The 23,119-nt window shown below is 47.8% G+C and overlaps 1 protein-coding gene across 1 annotated transcript in view; it reads right to left on the bottom strand.

Moving 5' to 3' along the window:
- Positions 1-23,119, bottom strand: part of LOC146863144 (uncharacterized) — a 607,219-nt gene that overhangs the window by 294,796 nt on the left and 289,304 nt on the right. The gene's annotated exons all lie outside the window — the stretch shown is intronic.

Genomic DNA, 23,119 nt, shown 5'->3' with positions numbered 1-23,119 from the left:
TAGCTCAGCAGGTTTTGTTGAACTTGCAGGTGTCTCTTGTTGAGGCATATTGATGTAGACTTCGGTGTTAGTTCGAATTGATATTTGTCTTTCATTTGTGTGTTGAAGTTCTGTTTCAAGAGGAACGACTTCCATTTCATTGTTGGATATTCCATCATTTTGTGTTGGTGACTCTTCAAATGGTATGAGTCTTTCTGTCGGCTGAAGTTCCTGTTTGGTAGCGAGAGGAGAGCGTCGGCTACCCAGGAACCCACAAGGCCTACTTTTCAGTATCAGCAACATAGTGTGGTTTGATCAGCTCAATGGAGACTAATCTTTTCTTTTTTTCCGGCAAGAGGCGGAAGAAGTACTGTTCTTGTTCCTTCAACAGCAAGGACAGGTACAGGCTTTCCGTATGATGGCCCAAATTCTTTCTTGTCCTTGATCTTTTCTCAGACCAGATCTCCGACTATTGGGATCCAGACAGGTCGTGCGTGACTGATTTGACTTCCCCAGTGGCAGTGCATTTTACTTGCACGTGCAAGCCGCGGTACGTTATGCTTGCACGTTGCTTAGTAGTACCTGGGTTTCATTCAGATCCTGTAAAAAAGCCAAACGTTTATTGATATCAAATGGTTTTTCATCCGTACTGTGCTTTCATAAATCGAGATCAGGCACCCACATTCTTGTCCCAAATGGGACCTTGTAAGGAGTGACACCCTCAAGAACTTCTTGGCATGTTATTAATGGCTTGTTGGACCCCATATAAGTGATTGACCCAACTACCACCTGAACCTAATACTCTTGCTGTAAAGATTGCTTTAAGTCTAGGTTTTTCCTCTCCACAACAGAATTTCCCTCGGGATGGTATGGAGGAGTACCGCAATGCTACACCCAAACCTTCCATGGCTTCCTTGTAAGCCCTAGCTCTAAACACGAGGCCACGGTCAGAATGTAATGTGCCAACTGTGTATGTCCCTAGGAAGACTCACAAATCGTTTAGAACAGTTCGAGCGTCAGCTGAGCACTGAGGTTACTGTAGTCACCGTGAATGTGGAAATATGTCAATCGTGGGTTAAACATCAGAGAGTTGTTGTTGTGTGTGCACAATTAGCATCGATAGAACACCTCTAGTAAATTGGATATCAGATCTTTAGCCATGCAACACACTTTTCAAAAAGTGAATTTAAACGGATAGATTGAAATGCCGGTGCACAATACAGTCATAAACATGCTTGTCATAAGAGGAGATTTAAAAGTGCCATGTTAGTTGAAACCAAGAAACGCGAGTAATAATATGGGGTGATTCTTACCGTCGAAGAAGCGTGGAAATAATTACAGCCACAACATCGAAGAAAGTGATTTGAGAATTGACTAATGCCTTCCACCTTCGATTAAGTTTGGATTATTCCATTTATTAGACACCATGCTGTGCAGTTGGGGGACGCCACCCCTGGGGTGGCACTTTCCATACGTTTGTCTGACCTATCCCATGCTTCACCCAGTTTACTCAGCGCTACTAAAAATGACTACTTAGATGTGGATAGGGTGGGTGAGCCTCGCTGCAGCCCTACCAGTCCATGCTCTCGCTCCTGAACTTCCTTTTGCAATTGCCCTCTAACGCCACAGACTTGTCCTATATACTTCCTCGAGCCCACTGCCTTCATGGCATCCCATTCGTTACTATGGAAAGCAGTGGTTCCCCAATTTCCTTCAAAGTATTCTGTCAGTGCTGTGGTCAGTGTCTCTACCGCTGCTGGATCAGACATTAAGTTTCTTGGGAGTCACCACATGTGTGGTCCCCCCGGGAGCATCAACCAGGGCATGCCCCACCAGCAAAGGAGCATGATGCGACATGAATCTGCTCATGTATTGAGCAGACAGCACTATTGGGGCCACACTGGCAGAAACCAGTACCCGGTCCAGTCTGCTAAATGTTTTGGGGGTCAAGGAGCAACATGAGTATTCTTTGGCAACGGGGTGCGGCCCTCTCTATATGGCGATACACCTTATGTTGAGCAACGCCCTTGTAGTGTTCTCTATCTCTGGTTTTGTGTGTAGTCTCGAGTGGAACATGTGCAATGTGCTGTTTATTATACAATTGAAGTCGCCTGTCCATATGAGTGGAGTAGTGAGGAAGCTGGCTATGACGGTTAGGGAAGAATAAGAATCCTCTTTGCTGAAAGAGTAAATGTTCAGGAAGCTAATTTCCCTCCCGTCCGATGTACCACACAAGAGGCATCTTCCCGCTATGTCCACTTCTGAATATTTTATTTTAAAAAGGACCCCTGATGATGAAATCCATATGAACACCCCTCTAGTGTAAGTCAAATAAGTCCCTGCCATTTTTTAGCTGGTTTAGGTGCCTTAGGGCCTGTGAGGTCAGTTTCTTGGAGGCAAACAATGTCTGGTTTACATTGTTGAAGGAAGGAAAGTTCTCTATATCTTTTTCTTTAGGGTGCCAGGCCCCTTATGTTCCAGATTAATATATTGTAAGTCAAAGCAGGTTATATAGTGTTTTGGCTCTCTTTAGCACCATTGGGTCAGGCTCTCAGATGCCCCCTCTCCCCCGGGAAGAAACAGGGGGACAGGATGGTCTAATCCGTTCACCACATGTGATCATCAGTGTCATACCATGCCAATGTAAGAACTTCTAATGAGACAAACATTGTCCAAGAAAACCTCCCTTCTTGGGTAAACATCCCAGAACATCAAACTTAAATCGATGTGTCTGCCAAATTCCTATAATCGGCAAATGTTGATCTCAGGACTTCAGAATTGAGAGCCTCCTAAACGTGTGAACTGCATCATTTATTGTTTTGCTAACTATACTTGTGGAACATATGCAGGAGCATCTATATAACTCTCCTCAACTTCCAGTGAGCCTGAGATCAAAGGAGAAGAGAGACGCTCCAGCTGCCATATTTAATGAAAATTGCAACAATCACTTCTGGTCTTATTGTGTCCATAAATGAGAGGGGCCACCTCAGTGTTCCAGAAGTGTTTTGCCACAGTTATTCCCACCATTTCTGTATTGTGTTAAGTGTATACCACTGACCCCCTGACGCATCAACATTGGAATGTATATTTTCATTAGAGCATATTAAGGACACTGCAGAACCATTAGGCTCCTATGTCCAGTCTACTTCCAGGCCAGAGGCCCCAGCTGACGATCCTCCCCGGGAGCACACCCGCATTCTCCAGGGACCACCCTCTCCCACCTCTGGCCTGCCGACCTCTTTCTGCTTTGTTGCCGTTGTCTACGACAGGACCCAGATCTGCAGGGGCGAGGCCCAGATCCCACCATTTCCAGGGTTGCCACCGCCAAGCTCCAGTTCTTAGTTTAATTTCCCATCTCTAGCCAGTCCTAAACCGGGGTTGGAGATGACAAAACTTTTCCGACATGCATCATACAAAGTTTTGCTGTAAGTTTTTGTTGAACAGGTTCCAATGTACTCCTCTGATGCTGAACCAGCTGGGTATAATCTAGAAAAATTCGGAAGATGGGTCCCTCATGTTTAATATCAGAGTTACCAGTAAATTTTCAGAATAATACCCTTATCCCTGTAGCTGAATATATTTGCGATGATGGCCCTTGGCGACATACCAGCGGGTAGCACAAGAGCCCAAGGCACTCCCTCAATGATGAAACAGGAGGAAAGGTCTGTAGGAGTAAGGACATCTCAAATCCGTTTTTCCAAAGGTCCAGGATGTCGGTCCTCCTCTTCTTTAGGTAGGCCAACAAATCATAGCTTACATCTCTGTGCATGGCCCTCGGTATCCTTCACCTGGGCATCACACTGATGTGCCCGTGCCAATAATAGGGGAGAGGAGTGGCCTAATGGCTAGGGTGCTCGACCTCGGACCTGGGGGAACTGGGTTCGAGTCTCGGTAATGATGCTAAACATCCTGTGATTCTGGGCAAATCACAATCTCCCCGTGCCTAACAAAAATGAATGTGTTTCCTCATGTAACGTAACTGGTGCTATGTAAAGCGCTCCGATACCTGATTGGATTAGGGTCAAGTTCGCGCTATATAGAACGACAAAAAAAAAAAATCATAATAATATGTGGATCCTAGTTTTCAACTCCACAACCTCTCATTTTATCTCTTGGACTGTCCCTTTCTCACTGACCTTCTGTACCTCAGTGTGGAGAGATTTCCCAACAGGGAGATAGCAGTGTTTCTTGCGCTTCGTTTTGTATAAGCCCCGGGTGGGCCAGGACCCAGGGGCTATGTGCAGTTAATTTGCGGGGGACCGTGGGGGCCCCCACAGGTCCTGGACTGCCAAATCTCCGGGGCTTTATTCATTATGTGCGGGGGCACGCAGCCGCCCTGCAGCCATGGCAACCACCACCTCCCTGGGGCTTTCAAAAAAATGCGTTAGGGGCTCCTGCTCCCCCGGGGACCGCCACCTCCCCAGGGCTTAAATTAAAATAAAGAAGTGTGGGGGGGATCCTGACCCACCCCCCACACTGCCCGGGGACCACCACCTCCCCGGGGCACTAAATATTAAAATGTGGAGGTCCACTGCGGACCCCCGGGCCCCGGGAACCACCACCTTCCCGGGGCTTTAAACAGTTGGGAGGGGGGCCGTGCGGTCCCCCTCCTGGAGCCCTTGCTGTTTGCTATGGCAGGGCGGGAGCACGGCTCCCGCCCTGCCATAGCAAACTCTGCTTTGCTTCATTGAAGCTAGAGCAGGAAACCTGCTCTCGCTTCAACAAAGCAAAGCAGGATTGCTTTTGGGCAAGGGGAGCTGCATGTTAACCACTCCCCTTGTCCAAAAGCAATGCCGGCTTCCGCAGGAGGCGGGCAGCCGGCAGGGACTGTGGGGGCATTGTGGCTCCCCCCACGGTCCCCAACGCTAAGGGCCGGCCCCGGAGGATTTGGTCCCTGGGGCCAGAAGTGGCCCCTCTCCCATTTAATTAACTACAACAAAAAACAGCAGGCCGGCCCCGGGGGGGGGATGGGGTCCCCGGGGGTCAATAGGGGCCTAGGGAAGGGGGCCACATGGTCCCCTTCCCCATTAAATATATTTTTTAAAAGAGGCCATGCCCCGGGGGATGGGGTCCCCGGGGCCAAAAGTAGCCCAGGGAAGGGGGGCCACGCAGCCCCCCTTCCCTAGAAATACATTTTTAAAAAAGGAGGCCATGCCCTGAGGGGTTGGGGTCCCCCTTCCCTATAAATAAATGTAAACAAGCATTTGCAATGCAATAGGTCTCGCATTTACGAGAGTTTGAGCTATTGGCATTGTAAATGACAATGCCTTTTATTTATGTGTTGATTTTTAAAACATAAATAAAAAGGCATTTAACAATGCCAATAGCTTAAACTCTCGCAAATGAGAGACCTATTGCATTGCAAATGCTTGTTTTATTTGCAGTGGAGTGATTGTATTTGCATAGCACTATTGCCATTGTTGATCCACACATGCAAGAATGTGATTGCCTACAGCACATCGTGCCTGTGAGCTGCAAGTAATAGACAAAGCTCTGTGCTTATTTCACAAGCGCCGCACTTGTGCTTAAAGTTTGTTTTAAGGGAGCCGCGCCGTACACAACAAAAGAAAGGCGCAGGCAGCATATGTGAAAACAACTCTCTGCATGACAGGGCTACGTACCCTAAAGCAGCAAGGGCTTGATTAATTTACTGGACAGTAGATCATCTGGTCTTCTCAGATTCTCTGAAAGTGTGTTCGAGACTCATCATGCAATCGATGGAAATACACTCTCTGTTCTGGCAAATTAAAAAGTCACTCCCTCTATTGCTAAAATTCAAAGCAGGCACAAGTCAATTCCTTTAAATATCCACCCAAGTAATCCTGCTTAAAGTTTAACATTCCAGGAAAGTACAAAGCCGTGAAAGGTCAGCCACCAGCTAATCTGAGACCTTGGCGAAGCTCCTCGGAGTGGAAAGCGCCGGTGAGAAGCGCTGAAAAGTAGAGCCACGCGTGCGCACACAGAGAAACAAATTAAAACTGGGAACGAGACAGAGATGGCTTTCTATCGGCAAATTACTTAAGAGATGGAGTAAAACCTGAAGCAGCCCGACTCGGATTCACGTTTTTTTCTGCAAAGGCGCCTACCTGCACTCTTGTAACCAAGCCTATGGCGAAGAGCAAGCAAACATTACAAAAATAACAAGTATTAGTGGAGAGGCTATGGCGCTGCTGACTCGAGAGCGGGAGATCCCGGCTCGAGTCTCTGCTCCGTAACATCTTGTGATTCTGGGAAAATCACATAATTTCTCCCTGTGATAAGTTGACATATATGTGCTGCAAGACAAAAAAACGCTCTACTACCTAAACAAGAGAGGGTCAGTAGTGTGTTGACGAGGGAGAAGAGAAGTGGGGTTTTAAGTGAACTTTACGTTAGGGCTACAAAGGGACAACGGAGGAACGAGACAAGTATGCGAGGGAGAAGAGAAGTGGGGGCAGTGGGATGAGGAGGGCTTGCAGTGCGAGGAGGAAGGGTTAAGTTTTAAGTGAGCTTTACGTTAGGGCAACAAAGGGACAACGGAGGAACGAGGCAAGTATAAAATAACAAGCAGGAAGTGGGATAAGGGAGGGGGTGGAACATGGTTATCACTTTCGCGGCCGCTTTGATGTTCTCAGTGGCCGCGTGGCTCAATGAGAACATCAAAGCGGCCGCAAAAGTGGTCAGGCAGGCTGCCAAATGGTGCGCACGCCCGGTGCTCATGCACTGCATTTGGAGGCCTGAAAAGCACTAGTTTGCACTTCCAAATCCCCCGTTTACTAAAGCTTTTTTTTAAACCATAGGTTTCAGGGACGTTATAGTTCGAAATTAGCATTTAAAAACACCTTAGAAATTCACTGAAAAAAACACAGGTTTCAGGGACGTTCTAGTTAGTTGGACATTTTACTCGTACAAAACCAGAGAAATTTGGTCGTTCTAGTTGGTTCAGCTAACTATTACTCACGCCCCCGCAATGCACTGCTGATGACGTGACATATTACATCATTCATAACATGGTCAGTGACATCACTGATGACATCTCAAATGACATCACTGATGCCATCATCCAGTCACTGTGTTTCTGTGACGTTATATAGATATATATATATATATATATAGGCCAAGGTGTATTGAAGAATGAGTGGGTGTATGAGTGTGAATGGATGATTTAGTAGGTGCGTGACTGTCTGTATAAGTGCGTGATTAAACGTGTCTTGCTGAATGCATGAGTTAGTCAATCAAACATTTGTAGAGCGTGCTACTCACCCATGAGGGTCTCAAGGTGCTGAGGGGGGTGGGCCGCTACTGTTTGAACAACCAGTTCTTGAGGAGTCTCCTGAATGTCAGCAGGTCCTGGGTCTGTCGCAGGTGGATCGGGAGGGTGTTCCATGTCTTGGCGGCGAGGTGGGAGAAGGATCTGCTGCCAGTAGTCGTTCAGTGGATGCGTAGGACGGTGGCGAGGGTGAGGTCGGCGGAGTGGAGCTGGCAGTTGGGGGTGTAGAAGGTGAGTCACTTGTTGAGGTATGCTGGTCCGGCGCCGTGGAGTGCCTTGTGAGCGTGTGTGAGGAGCTTGAAGGTGATCCTCTTGTTGACGGGGAGTCAGTGCAGGTCCCTCAGGTGGGCAGTGATGTGGCTGTGGCAGGGGATGTCGAGGATGAGGCGCGCGGAGGTGTTCTGTATGCGTTGGAGTCTTTTCTGGAGATTGACCGTGGTTCCCGAGTAGAGGGCGTTGCAGTAGTCCAGCCTGCTGGTGACAAGGGCCTGGGTGACCGTCCTTCTGGTTCTGGTGGAGATCCATCTGTAGATCTTGCAAAACATACGGAGGGTGTTGAAGCAGGAGGAGGAGACGGCGTTGACTTGCTGGGTCACTGATAGAGACGAGTCCAGGATGAACCACAAGTTGCATGCGTGGTCGGTGGGTTTTGGCGCAGTCCCCAGCAAGGCCGGCCACCAGGAGTTTTCCAGGCAGAGGGGGTACAGCCGAGGATGAGGGCCTCCGTCTTGTCAGAGTTCAGTTTCAGGCGACTGTTCTTCATTCGGCAATGGCCTTCATTCCTTCGTGGAAGTTGGTTTTGGCGTTGGCGGGGTCTTTGGTGAGGGAGAAGATGAGCTGGGTGTCATTGGCGTATGAGATGATGTTGAGCTTGTGTGATCGGACAATGTTGGCGAGCGGTGTCATGTAGATGTTGAAGCGGGTCGGGCTGAGGGATGATACTTGGGGTACGCCGCAGGTGATCTTGGTGGCTTTAGATCGGAATGGGGGGAGGTGGACTCTCTGGGTTCTGTCGGTGAGAAAGGAGGGGATCCAGTCCAGGGCTTAGTCGCGGATCCCTGCGATGTGGAGGCGTGTGCGTGGTGGCGGACGGTGTCGAAGGCGGCCGAGATGTCCAGAAGGATGAGGGCAGCGGTTTTGCCATTGTCCAGCAGGGCCCTGATGTCGGTGGCGACAATGAGGGCGGTTTTGGTGTTGTGGTTGCTGCGGAATCCGGATTGGTACGAGTCCAAGGGGTTGTTCTCTTCGAGGAATTGGGTCAGTTGTCAGTTGACTATCTTCTCGATGACTTTTGCCAGGAATGGGAGCAGGGAGATGGGCCGGAAGTTCTTGAGGATCTTCCGGACTTGGGGTGCAATGATGGAGCTCGCTTTGTTGAAGATGTGGTGGGGGCAGGGGTCTGATGGCGAGCCGGAGTGGATGGTGTTCATGGTCTTGATGGGGTCTTCGTTGTTGACGTGGTTTCAGGAGATCAGGCGGACGTTGTGACTGGGGGGTGGTGAATCCAGGGTGTCGGCGGCTGACGGGGGCGGGGGCTGGGTGTTGAAGCGGTCATGGATGTCTGCTATCTTGCGGTGGAAGAAGGTGGCTAGGGAGTCGTAGAGGTCTTGTGACGGCGGGATGTCGTTGGAGCTGAGGCTGGCAAGTTCCTTCAGGATGTTGAAGAGCTCTTTGCTGTTGTGTGCATTGTTGTCGATGCGTTCCTTGAAGGAGGTCCTTTTGGCGGTTCAAATGAGTTGGTGGTGTCTGCGGCTGGCGCTCGAGGGCTGCATGTTTGTCCGGTGTTTGCTTGTGGCGCCATTACTTCTCTAGTCTTCGGCAGGCCTGCTTGGATGCCTGGAGGTCAGCAGTGAACCAGATGGCCCTTCTGTCGGTGCGTCTGTTAGTGACTAGTTAGTGACTAAACTGTGTGAATGTCTGTATCAGTCTGTCAGTTGGTGTGTAAGCAGCGGCATGGGTTGGCGAGTAGCTACATGAGTGTCTATATGGATTATTGATTGGTTGTCTGAGTATCTGTATGGGTGCCTGAGTGTCTGTGTGGGTGGGTGGAGGGTGTGTGACTGCATAGATGTGTGAGTGGGTGATTCACTGGGTGTATGGGTCCAAGAGTATATCTGTGATGGGCCGTATGGGTGGGTGAGTGTGTAAATGTAAATGTGCAGATATTTATATAGCGCAAATCACCAACCGGTCTCTAAGCGCTTGCTTAGGGAACCCGTCCTGGTATTCCCTTGTGAGATTACCCAGCAGGGCATCCACAAGGTGAAAGCCAGGCATCCCGCCGCGAGGGGCCATTGTGGAGATTAAGCAAGCTATTGCCCAGAGTCGCAGAGTGTGAACCCACGAATCAAGTATGCACTGGAGCGAGAATTATCGAGTCCATGGACAATTTATGGACTCAAGACCCAGCTGAGCCGGGAATTGAACCCTGGTCCCAGGCTGACCTCTGCTTCCAGGTCTGCCTACTCTAACCAGTGAGCCACACTTCTCCACATACTTGTGTGTATGGGTGTGTTGGTGAGTGAGTGGATGTCTCAGTGGTACATGTGTGAATAACTACTATGTAAAAGGCAGTATATGTGAGTGTTGGAGTATATAATTTACTATATGTGAGAGCGAGTGATTGTGAGAGTGGCTGTATGCATGAGTGAGTGCTTGTATCAGTGATTGTATAAGAGAGTAAGTATGTGTTGGTATCTGTATGAATAACTGAGGTGGTGGGTATAACTGTATAGGTGAGTAAATGGGAGTGTGATTGATTCTTTGCATGACTGACTAGGTGTGTGTGTGTAACTATGGATGAGTGACGGTGTGTGAGTGTCTGTATAGGTGTATGAGTGCAGATGATAGTGCTGTATTAATGAGTGATTGCATGAATGAGTGACTATAGGTGAATGCGTCTATGTGTGTATAGACGTAGGAATCAGTGTGTGGGTATGTAATAACTGGTATTGGTGTGTCTATGGTTTTCGAAAATGGGTGTATCAAAGGTTATATTAGGGTGTGAGGAGGTGTATCAGATTATCACGTGGATGACGTCATCAGCGATGTCATTTGAGGTGTCATCAGTGACGTCGCTGACCAGGTCATGAATGATGTAATATGTGATGTCATCAGCAGTGCATTGCGGGGGCGCAAGTTATAGTTAGCTGAACTAACTATAACGTCCCTGATACCTATGTTTTTTTTCAGTGTTTATATATCTCCTACTGGCAGTTGCCAGTAGGTAGTTATAGTTAGGACCTAGTTTCCATAGGAAACGCGTTTTTCTTTTCCTAAACTTTGGCGCCAGTTGACGAATCTTCGTGAAATTTCCAAAACTAGTGGGGTGCTGCAGTCAGCTCCAGTCTTGAAAGTTTCGGGGTGATTCGTCAAGCGTGGGCCGACAAAAAAGGGGGGTCCCAAAACGCGTTTTCTCCATGTTAATTTCCATAGGAAACTTTAGACAAAGCTACAGCCCGAACTGCTGAACAGAATTACACAAAATTTGGCAAAAATGTAGCCCTTGGTTCCGAAAGAGACCTTTTTGTTAAATGGTGTTAATCTGTTCAGTAGTTTTTGAGAAATTCAAAAATAAAAAAGTTTTGATATCTAGGGACGCAGTGGATTCGCAAACCCTCCCGAGCATGAGCTTCACTCTGATTGGCTGCCAACACTCCAAACCAGGAAGTGTTGGCAGCCATCTTGTGACTCGGTGAAACCGAGTTACACGAAAACAGTGAAACAAAGTGAAAAAACAAGAAAAGGGGGCAGGGTAGAAACCCCTAGGCCTGCTCAGGGGGTCCCACAAGGACCCCCAGGGCCCAAAAAAGCATTTTTTTAAAAATAATTTCAGCGGAAATCGCGTAGGGGTCGCGAATCCCGTCAAAATTATTTAAAAAAATAAATAAACTAAGCACGGGCTCCCGTGCTTTGTTTTGAAAAAGCCACCGGGTGGGCCAGGTCCCGGGGGCACTCGCAAATTAATTAGCGGGGGCCCATGGGGGCCCCGGCAGCCCCAGGGACCGCCACCTCCCCGGGTCTTATTACATTGTATGCGGGGGGCACTGCAGCCCCCCACAGCCCCCCGCAGCCCCGAGGAACGCCATCTTCCCGGGCTCTGATAAAAAAAATTTTTTAAAGTGTGTGGGGGGGAGTGGGGTGACACGAGCCCCCCCTCCCGCCCCAAGGACCACCACCTTCCCGGGATTTCTAAATAAAGGGAGTGGGGCCGCGCGCCCCCCCTCCAGTAGCCCTCGATGGCCCTGGTGGCCGACACCCCCCCAGGGCGGGCACCTGCAGTGTCCCGGGTTGCCCACCCCCGGGACACTGCTGTTTGTTATGGCAGGGCGGGAGCCGTCCGGCTCCCACCCTGCCATAGCAAACACTGGTTTGGATTTTGGAAGTGAGAGCAGGTTTCCTGCTCTCGCTTCCAAAATCCAAAGCAGATTGCTTTTCCACAAGGGGAGCTGCATGTCAGCTTCCCTTTTGGAAAAGCAATGACGGCTCGTGCAGGAAGCGGGGAGCCGGCGGGACCGTGGGGTCATTGGGGCTCAACCCACGATCCCCAACGAAGTGGCCAGGCCCCGGGGATGGGGTCCCTGGGGCTAGAAGTGGCCCGGGAGGGTGGCACCCCCCCCCCCAAAAAAAACAAATAGCCAGCCCCGTGGGATGGGGTCCCCGGGGCCATAAATGGCCTGAGGAGGGGGGCCACGTGGCCCCCCTCCAAATATTTAAAATACCATTTTTAATACTGGCCTTGCCCCGGGGATGGGGTCCCCCGGGGTCGAAAATGGCCTCGGGAGGGGGGCCACTCGGCCCCCTTCCTGTATTTAATTTTTTTTTTTAACAAAATAGGGGTCAGGCACTGGGGTCCCCAGGGTCCAACAAATAGGAAAAGAAGGGTGGCCACACAGCCCCCCTTCTAAAAAATATAATTTCTTTTAAAACGGCATTGCACAGGTGTCCCGCCCCCACAGTGCATCACACTGCAAACGCGCCTGTGGCGCGTTGTAAGTTGGGGAATTAATTCCCCTTGAATACTGGGGGTCCCTGGGTGCCAACTAGCCCATCAGGTACCTCCAGTATGTGCCACAGAGCTGCGTTGCAGAGAGGTGGTCCAAGGCCACGCCCCTTTTTACACCTCTCTGCAACGCAACTCTGTGGCACTTACTGGAGGTACCTGGTGGGCTAGTTGGACCCCAGGGACCCTCAGGATTCAAGGGGACTTAATCCCCCCCAACTCAAACGCGCCACGGGGCGCGTTTGCACAGTGGTGGAGGGAGGGGGCGGGCCTGATATAAGAAGGTAGCAATCCTGCCGTTTGGGACTTACTGGTGGTAATAAAAGGGATAGTTGGCCCCCAAGGTTGACGTTGGGTGCTAACTACTCCTCCTGTTACCTCCAGTAAATCCCACACAGTGGGATTGCTAAGATGTGTTTCGGAGGCCACGCTCACCTTTCTCCACCACTCTGGAAACGCGACTGGTATGTTATAGTTAGAAATTAGCATTTAAAAAACCTTGGAAATTCACTGGAAAACCATAGGTTTCAGGGACGTTATAGTTATGACCCCGTTATAGTTAGTTCAGCTAACTATAACTCGCGCCCCTGCAATGCACTGCTGATTACGTCACATATAACATTATTCATGACATGGTCAGTGACATAACTGATGACATCAATGATGAGGTTAGGTAGGTAGGGCATGAATCGCAGCTTTTATATCCGCCTCATCTATGGGTTGACTCAAGTATTCTCGGTGCCCATCTGACAGCCAAGCACAGGCAACGTCCTCCAGGGACTCCTTGACTGCGGCATCTGGGCCCGCCCCACGTGTCGTTTACATACCGGCATAGTAATCTCTGAACTGCTACACTATGTCTAGGGGAGCATAGTGCTCCTTCCCGTTAGAGTCCGTTATTTGGTCTATGAGAGAGTGGTCTTCTCTGGTACTGATTTTCTCAACCAGGCTACGACTCGGTCTGCCTCCCTCTACGAATTTTCTAGCTACATGTCGGCACGAGATATAACGCAGTTCAGTTTCCGCGGCCGTGTCATATTCCTGAACTAATGTATGAATACGCGACAGTGTGTCTGGGGTAGGGTTATCTGCATAGGCCTTCTCCAGGATTTTTAGTGCAGTCTCTATTTTGGTGAGTTGTGTTCTGAGATCCTCAAGATACCAGCTGATGTGCCTATACATACTCCACTAATTATCACTTTAAACTCCTCCCAAAGAGTGCCAGCGCTATCCACTGTGCCCTTGTTTTCCAGGAAGTAATTTTCTATCGCTGTGCGAACTGTGTCGTTATACAACGGATCTAGTAACGCCTCCGATCAGAAACGTGAATGGACGATGTGTTGAAGTGGGGATATGCAGATCCAGTTTTACTGGGTTGTGATCTGAAAGCGTACGTGGGGCATGGAGGCACACTTCCTGGGAGTGCCGGCTCTTTCTTCATGAAGAGGAAATCGTAGTTTGTGTTAAAAAGAGCGTGCTGGGGCTCACGTTCTTGCTGAACAGCAGGTGCACACCTTCGCGTTACAAAAAACAGGACTGCTTAGAATGTGTGCTAGCCCCCCGCAGTACATAGTGTGTGGAGGCGACAACACCAACATGAATGAGGGAGTCGTAGGACGCTCAAGGTACGCACATGCTGTGTGAAGCAAGGAAGAGGTAAGTGGGAATGGCGGTGGTGAGTGAATTGGTACTGCTGTGTTTGGTAGTGCGTTTTTCACTGTGCAGCAAGCACTTTGGCAATATCAAAGCCAGTGTATAATACATTATGGCAGAGTATAGAAATTTGAGGTGAGCAGTGGAGGAGTTGTTAGAAAAAGGGGCACAAGTGGAGAACAAGTGAAATCCATCAGTACTAACACAAGGACCACCCTTCAACAAATGTTCTCTTCTTTGGAGAAATTATCTAGACAGGAAGTGTCTAAATGGTGGGAGTCGAAATCTCTGCAGAATTATGTGGCGGTTGGGATGGTCCCAAGAGGCCAGAGAATAATATTTACCCCAAGCTACAAGCACCCCAACCCATCACTGATTAAGGAATGGGCAGAGCACTATAATAACAGCTCCTATGGAATGTTGAATAACCTTATGAGGTATGCAGAGATTGACAAAATAAGCCTACTGAAAGAGATGGAAACTGTGAAGGAAAATATTGCAAAGAAAACAAATATGGATACAATTTCTAAACTCAGAAAAGAAATGCAAGAAAAGCTGAAGGAACATGAAGAGGAGATCAAAATGAAAAATGCAAGGAAGTTTGAACGTGATGGCCTAGACTACGAAAATGGTCAAATATATACTTCTGCGAGACGCTTTGAAAGTCTAAGGAAGCAACGACTTAATGAGCACAATTGGACACAACAAGAAGTCTCCTTAAGTGACATCAGTTCAGATGTAAGTTCCGATCCAGACCAAGCTAGTACAAGCACAGGCATAGACATCCGCTCCTAACCTTCAATCTCAGACGAGTTCAGATGTTTAACGTTGGCCAGAAGGACCAACCATCGACTAGGGATAGGCAGGGGAAGCGCAAAAGGCAGCACAGAAGAGTGGGTGAAGGAAAGTACAAATGTAGGGGACTCCAACATGAGACAAACTAGGAGCAGTAAGAAATGAACATTGAACTACATATGGCAATTAATCTAACAGGGACTACTTTGTCATTACCAGAGACAAAACCATTGACTTTTGGACTGTCCTTTTTGTCAGGAATCAAATTTTGATTATGTACAGTCAAGGGTAAGTATATTTATTCATCAGGAAACTTAGGCTCATGAAACTGTTTGTACAACGTAAAAGGAAAGGTCCCACCCCTAGATCCAAGTCTCTCAGTATCCCTGAGGAAAGGAGTAATTTACTAGTAGACTATGTAGAGCTCTAGCAACAGTTTTTAGATTTGGCAAATGCAAGTTGTGGTGGAGGGGTGGAGTCTCTGGAATGCATTATAGGTTTGGTTTTGTCAGCAGGAGGTGATTCCCATTTTAGAGCAAAATCCTCTTTTGGGCCCCCTCCCCCCCATGATACATGAAAATATGCCTTTTTTTCAGAGGCTCTGGTTAAAGATTTGAAAGCACTACATGGAAGAAAGAAAAAAGCACCCAAGTACAATACCCAGAAGCACAAGGAAATCAATACATTACTAACTAAATTATCGAATGACACGGACCGTGTAATAAGAAAGGCAGATAAGGGTGGCAATGTTGTCCTGTGACCAAGGAAATCTTATCTTGAGGAGGCATAGCAGCCAAATATGCTACTAAACCTCCTGGGAGACCCATCATCCCTGCGCAAGGCAGTTTATTAGAGAACACCTCTAAATTTGTAGATTACTACCTGAGACCTTCTGTCTCGGGCCTCCCCTCATACCTGAATGACCCCACTGATTTCTTAAAAGGACCGCAAAGCATTTCTTAACCCGTTGTGTGCATCAGACGGCCGGTAGCTGTCCGACACCACTGGTGGCGTGTGTCTTCGGACGGCTCCCGGCAGTCCAAGGACTCACCCACCGGGGAAGCACAGGCGCTCCCCCCGTGGGCCACCCTTGTGGACGCCCCTACCAGGAAAGGCAGCGGAAGCGCTGCCGCTGCCCCTCCATGTCATCAATTGATGTCAGCGTGCAGCATGCGCTGACGTTATTAGAGGTTGCCCGACACGCTGGAAGCCATTTGTTTCCAGCTTGTCGTGGGATAAAGATACGTTTCTCCTCTGAGAGGAGGGGGGGTTTGTAAGAAAGAGGCTTCGAGGTTAAGGAGAGGGTTTTCCTTGCCTCCGATGCCTATTTGGAGCATTCCTGCTGCACGATCACGCATGGGGCCGCGATCGTGCAGCAGGAATGCCCACTAGACACTAGGGATTTTTTTTTCTCCAATTTTGCCAATGTCAGAGAGCAGCTCCTTGGGGAAGGGTCGCTCCTTTGGAGAGCAATTATGCTGGCCGTATCTGCCCCCCTTGGGGCAGATCGGTTTAGATTTATTATGTTTGCACCCCACTAGGCCACCAGGGATCTTTAACTTTTTTGATGTTGGGGAGCAGTCGCTTGGGCAATGGTCGCTCCCCTTTATGGGGTGAATATTTTGGCCATTTCTGCCCTCTTTGAGAGCAGCTCAGCCTTATGTTTTTAGGCCCATCTGCCCCTAGGGGGAACAAGCCACTAGATACCAGGGATGGCTGAATGTTGTTGGGGAGTGGCCACTTGGGCAAGGGTCGCTCATCTTTATGGGATGAATATTTTGCCAGTTTCTGCCTCCTTCTGGGGCAAAGCGGCATTATGTTTTTAGACCCATCTGCACCCAAGGTGGGCAGAAGTCACTAGACACCAGGGATGGCTGAATGTTGTTGTTGAGGAGCGGCCCCTTGGGCAAGGGTTGCTCCCCATTATGGAGTGAATACTTTGGCCATTTCTGCCACACCCTTGGGGGCAGATTGGCCTGGTTTGTAGGCCCATCTGCCACCAAGGGGGCTGAAACCACTGGACAACAGGGATTGCTTTTGTTCTGCTATGTTTTTGTTGTGGGGAGCGGCCCCTTCAGCAAGCTCGCTTCCCTTTAGAGGGTGATTATTTTGGCAGTTTCTGCCAGCCATGGGAGCAGATTGGCCTTATGCTTTGAGGACCACTAGCCCCCAAGGGGGGCAGAAGCCAAAAGATACCAGGGAGGTTAGTTTGAACATGTTGTTGAGGAGTGGCCCCTTGGGCATGCCTTGCTCTCCTTTCAGGGGGTGGTTATTTTGGCCATTGATGCCCCTTTAAGGGCAGATCGGCCTTATGCTTTTAGGCCCATGTGCTCCCAAGGGGGACAGAAGCCACTGGACACAAGGAATGTTGGTTTCACTTAGTTGTTGTTTTTAGGGAGAGGCCCCTTGGGCAAAGGTAGCTCCACTTTTTGTAATGAATGATTTGGCCATATTTTTAGGCCCATCTGCCCACCCACCCCCAGCCTGGCTGGCAGGGTTGGACTGGTACTTCCGGGCACCGGGCAATCCCCCGGTAGGCTGGATGGGGTGGGGCCGGTTTCCTAACAGGGGGCCGGTTTTGTGGCAGGGGGCCACTTTTCGGTCCATGAGTGACGTCACGTTAGTCACTTCACAGAGAAGTCTTACTGTCTGTCTGAGTCTGACAGACTGAGACTAATACTCCTCTCTCCATCCGCCGTGTCTCCGCTCTGCGGCACAGGCGCAGCCTGCAGGGAAAACAGAAACCGCACAACTGCATTGACCCGGAGGTGCAGACCAATAATCAGGAGGAGGAGGAGGAGGTGCCTGTGTGCAGCGAGCAGATACATTGTCTCCTCCGCCGCCTCGTCTGCGCGCAACTCTTCAGCATTCACCCTTAGGGTGGGGCTGATGTTGTCATGCCGCATGAGCATTGAGCCTCGCGCGTGACTGACTGCATCATGATTCCCAGAGTGACGAGTGAGACAGAGGTGTGCAGGCTTGACCATGCGGGCGGCCATAATTTAATTATTCCTAGCCCCCCCCCCCCCTGTCTGACGCCAGCAGCAGGTGCGTTTTTCCCTCCACTACAGTCGTCAGCAATTAATGCTTCATGGTGGGCAGTGGTGGCAAAGTTGGCAGTGGTGCCCGCGCGCAGTGGTGGATTCAATTTCATTTGATTGTGGTTGTGAGTGAGTCACCAACGTCCCACTGAGGGAACTCATCGAAACATTCCATTCTGTCCCTCTCCCATCAGTTTTCAACTGGCAGTCAGCTGTGACTCCACTGCTGGAAATCGCCACCACTATGGTGGTTGGCCTGTGAGTTTGGTGGGGGAGGAGCCGCACCAATTTACGGTGTAGCACCCACTCTGTCAAGCTTTAAAAGGCCCTTTCTGTCTGGTAAAGAGCCCTCTGATCGACACAGGTGCAGTAGTAGAATGCACAGGAGGTGGCGGGAGACTTGGAATTGCATTGGTTTCGGTGGGCTGTAGAATTTGAATATCAAAATGCAGTAACGTGTCTTGGGACAAATAGTATGAATTCTAGCTGGTCGGCTCATGCAACAGTAATTCAATATTTGCAATCTTATTTTATTGTGTGGCACCGCAAACAATATGTGATTTTTTAACTATCACCAAAATGGAGTTTCCATATGAAGTTACAGCATCACTAAGGATTTGATACGGCCAACGTCATAAATCGTCATCCAATAGCCTCAATGTTGACCTGGCCACTGGAGAGGGATATGCCATCGCTGCAAACATCAGATCAGTGCCTGAGAAGAAGAGTCCAGCAGGCGGGCACAATGCATCATCTCCATGACATCTGAATTTCACAGGCATTCAAGAGGGGCTGAGCTGGCTTTCTTCTCTAAATATAGTTTTGATCTTGGACGATTGTTCGTTTTTCAGTCTAGATTGAGCGAGGGGATTAAGCCAAGGCGAATGTGTGAACTGCGGGCCTGCAGCACCGGCCAATGGGAATCTACTGCACAAGGATGGGACCCTGCGACTAAACCGATATTAGTAAATACATGGCAACGGTAACTATAGTGCAAAGCAAATCTTCTGCAACAGAATTCTGTTTACAGTTGCACTATAGTTACCCCCAAACCGACGGAGCAAGCACTTTTACTCTAATAAGCTTATCAGCAAACAAGATTAAAGTTTGCGTGCACGCTTGTTACAAAGGCTTTGTTGCTATAGGCAGGCTCTGCAAATCTCGGTTTTGCAGAGGGCTTGGCTCCTCTATTGCACTTCAATATTTCAGATGCTGATATGTACACTCTGTACTCGTGCAAGGACAAAATCTTTAATTGCACGAATCTGAACGTGTGCAGAAACCAATATGTACACACACACACACATGCACGCGTGAAGTTATCCTCTGTATAGTACCTTTTACTACCTCTACGTGTATGTTCTACTGTCTATCCTTTCTTACCTCTGCGTGAACTGTGGCGACTTTATGCAATGATAGTTTGTCCATTTCATCCTCCTTCCTCTATTCGTTGTCTTTGTGGACCATACTATTCATGTGTACAGTGTACACATAGGCGCTGGAAGTATGGGGGAGAGGGGTTCCGTTCCTGCAGCACCCCTAAAAATAGCCACGCCGAAGTTCAGAAGGTGAATGAGCAATAAAGGTGCCTTTAAATTTTGTTTTTAACTTGTCACATTTGCTGTGTGCTCAAATACAATGGTCAAATGTCTGGCTATATCTTCTGGAAACTGCTGCTTATGTGGAAACTGCTGTTTACTTTTATTTCTCTGACTGCAAAGCGAGAGGATTTCATAAAAGTGGCCTAGGTGACAATCTTGCTGAGGTATAGGAAGTAAAAGGAACTGATGTAAGATGTCAGTTTTTTTCTAAAACACAAAATTTAAATAATTGTAAATGAGCTATATACATATATTTTAAAATAGATCAGTAATTAGGAGTGTGTACACTGTCTGGCTCTGTGTGATTGCATCCATCTGGATCTTTATGTCTAGCTACAATGTGTGCTAAAATGGCTCCATGACTGTGTCTGCCTCTGTGTCGGTGTCTAAATGCTTGTCTGACAGAGTACCCATGTGTAATTAAATGTCTGATTGCCTCTTGTTTGCCTTTCTGCACGTGTGGTTATTTTTGTGTATCTGTCTAGTGCTGCCATCTCTGATTGTTTAAGGACATTTGAGTGGGATGATAGTATAGATAAAGAATATTTGATTGATCGTATTAGCCGATACTCATGTTCTATACAGCTATGGACACATTCTTCAGTACAGCCATGGGAACATTCTGTGGTACAATAATGCACATTTACTACAGTAGGATAACAGTATGTTTTGCAGTGCATCAATGCCTATTCTGTAGGGCAATAATAGCCATTCTCTGTAGTGAAATTATGACAGTCTCTAGTACAGTTGTGGCCTCAATCCACGATTGCATCAGTAATACAATTATAGTATATTCTGTAGTACAGTTATGGGACCATTCTGTAGTACAATTATGAACATATACCATAGTACGAAACGTCATTAATGCCCATTCTACAGTGCAATAATAGCCTCATTCTTTAGTGAAATTATGACATTCTGTAGTACAACAGCCTCATTCGGTAGGGTAGCAATGATATTCTATAATACACTTATTGCATATTCTGTACTACAATCATTGCTTATTTTGTAGTACAGAAGCACAGAAATGGTCGTATTCGGTACAAAGATGGCTACATTCGAAAGTACAGTCAAGGAGACATACTGTACGGGACATTCTGTACTACATTAATGGGCATATACTGCCGTACCATAATGACATGATATTCAGTACATTGATACCCGTTTTGTTATACAATAAGATCTATATTATCTAGTTCAACTATTCACTTATTCTGTAGTGAAACAATATTGCATTATGTGGAACAACGATGGCGCTTTGGTGTAGTGAGGGTAAAATTATAAGTAAATTAGAGGTATGTTCTGTAGCGAAATAATGGAAATCTCTCTCTCTTTCTCTCTATACCTCTCTCTCCTTCTCTTGCTCCCTCTCTCTCTCCTTCCATCTCTCTCCTTCTCTCTCTATATACCTCTCTCCTTCTCTCTCTATACCTTTCTCTCTCCTCTCTCTCCCTCTCTCTCTCCTTCTATCTCTCCATCTCTCCCTATATATACACACCTCTCTCCTCTCTCTCCTTCCATCTCTCCCCTTTCTCTCTCTTTCTCTCCTCTCTCTCTCTCTCTTCTTCCATCTCTCCCCCCTCTCTCTGTATCCCTCTCTTGCTCTCCCACTCTGTCTTTCTCTCTCGCGCCCCCCTCTCTCGCCCTCCTCTCTCACCCTCACTTTCTTTCTCTCGCCCCCTCTCTCCATTTCTCTCTCCCTCTCTTGCTCCCTCCCTCTCTATTTCTCTCTCACTCCCTCTCACACGCTCTCTATTTATCCCTCTCTCCCTCTCAATCTCTCTCTCTATATACCTATCCCTCTCTCGCTCTCACTCTCCCCCTCTCTCCCTCCATCCCCCCCCTCTCCCTCTATCCCCATATCTCTCGCTTCCTCTCACTCTATTCCTTTCTCTCGCTATCCTTTTCTCTCTCTCCCTCTCTCTATCCCTTCCTTCCTCTTTTATATCCCTGTATTTCTCTCACTCCCTCTCTCGCCCCCTCTCTCGCCCCCTCTCTCGCCCCCCCTCTCTTCCTCTCTCCCTATCCTCCTCCCTCTCCCCCTTTCTCTCTCTGCCCCCTCTATCTCCCCCGCTCTCTGATTCACTACTCGTGTCTATTTTTGGTGCTCTCTAAAAGAATGTCTATGGGTACATATGACTGGGTGGGTAACCGGATGCTCTTTGAGGTGATCATCTACTATTTATTGGGCTTTGAAAGTTGATACAATTCAATATGCAATGAAAAATGTGCTGTAAAATTCACCATTTTGTTCTGTCTTTTTCCAAACTTTTCTTGGAGGGGGACTCTCCCAAACCCACCTAGTAGTCGTCGGGCACGCGCTAGATGGGAGCTGGTCTGGTAAAACTTGCCAGGGCTGCTTTCAGTTCCCAGTCCGGCCCTGCTGGCTGGTGGATTGTGTATGGACTTGTAAAACTATTGCATATGTGATTGTAATGTTTTATTTCTCCTTTTTATTCTACTGCAAGGCTTTTGTTTCCGTTGATGTGATTCCTGTTTGCGGTTTCAGCAGTGGTTGATCTGCCTGTTTGCGTAGTTGCATGTGTTTGGTAAGAAAAACTTTTGGTTGTGTTTTCTCCAAATGAGTATAATTGTCATGCAAGAATGAATTTTTTGTAATTAGTGTCTTCATAGCAGCATATATAACTTATGTTTGGAGTGTCTCTTTGGATTTGTGCACAATGTGTATTGTGTAGCCTTATGTGTATTTTTTTTCTTTTTTTAGTGGGATATTGTTGGTCCTTGCGGTGTCTGTGCAGAGTAGGTGGTGGTGAGTCCAGCTCTTTTTGGCAAGTGAGTGGTATCGTTTTGGAGAATATATGTCTTTGTAAAATAAGTAATAAAATGTAGCGTTTTAACAAAGTGTTTGTTGTTGTTGACTTGTTTATCAAATTACCTTTAATAGTAAGGAATATGGCTAGTCGCAGGATTACAGCTCACCAGGTTGTTGGTGTGCTTTTTGAATCTTCCTCGGATCATGATTATGAGACAGACAGTGCATCTGAGGAAGAAGTGCAAGATTCTGGCAGTGAATTTTCTGTCCACGAGGAATCATCTGATTATGAAGCTACTCTCAATGCAGATGAAGTGCCTGTTGTAGAGGAGGGAACTTATGTGTCAATGGTGCAGCAAGAGGCATCTGGATTGCAGGAAGTGCTAGACTCTGGTTTGATCCAAACATGGTGCAGCAGGTGTTGCCTTCCTTTAGAGGTGTTTCAGGGTGTAAAGTGAATTGTGAAATTTCTTTGCCTATACATTTGTTTCAGTTGTTTATGGACGATGCATTTTTGGCTGAGATTGTTGAGCAGACTAATTTGTATGCTGAATAGTATTTGAGGGACAACAGTGCCGGTGAACACCACAAATCTGGATGAGATGAAGACATTTTTGGGTTTAACTTTTTTGATGGGCTTGATAAGGAAGCTGTTCCAAGCTTCATATTGGTCTACCAGTCCCTTGATGGCAACGGCCATATTTCCTGCAATTATGAGCTGTGATCAGCATTTACTTTTGCTTCAGATGCTGCATTTTGTTGATAATGCTTCAGCGTTGCCAAGAGATATCCCTGACCGTGAACATCTTTTTAAGCCTGTCCTTGATCACCTTGTAGATCGATTTTCAGAGTTCTATGCTCCACGGAAAGAAATCGCTGTTGATGAGTCTTTGGTCCTGTTCAAGGGCCGTTTGGTTTTTAGGCAGTACATTCCTAGCAAGAGGGCACATTATGGAATTAAGATGTATATGTTGCCTGAGAGTAGGACAGAATATGACTATAATTTCCAGCTGTACACTGGTAGGG

This window comes from Triturus cristatus, chromosome 2_2 (assembly GCF_964204655.1).
Source record: "Triturus cristatus chromosome 2_2, aTriCri1.1, whole genome shotgun sequence".
Classification (NCBI taxonomy): domain Eukaryota; kingdom Metazoa; phylum Chordata; class Amphibia; order Caudata; family Salamandridae; genus Triturus; species Triturus cristatus.
Note: the sequence above shows the minus strand (reverse complement) of the source record. Positions and strands in the feature narration are given on the sequence as shown.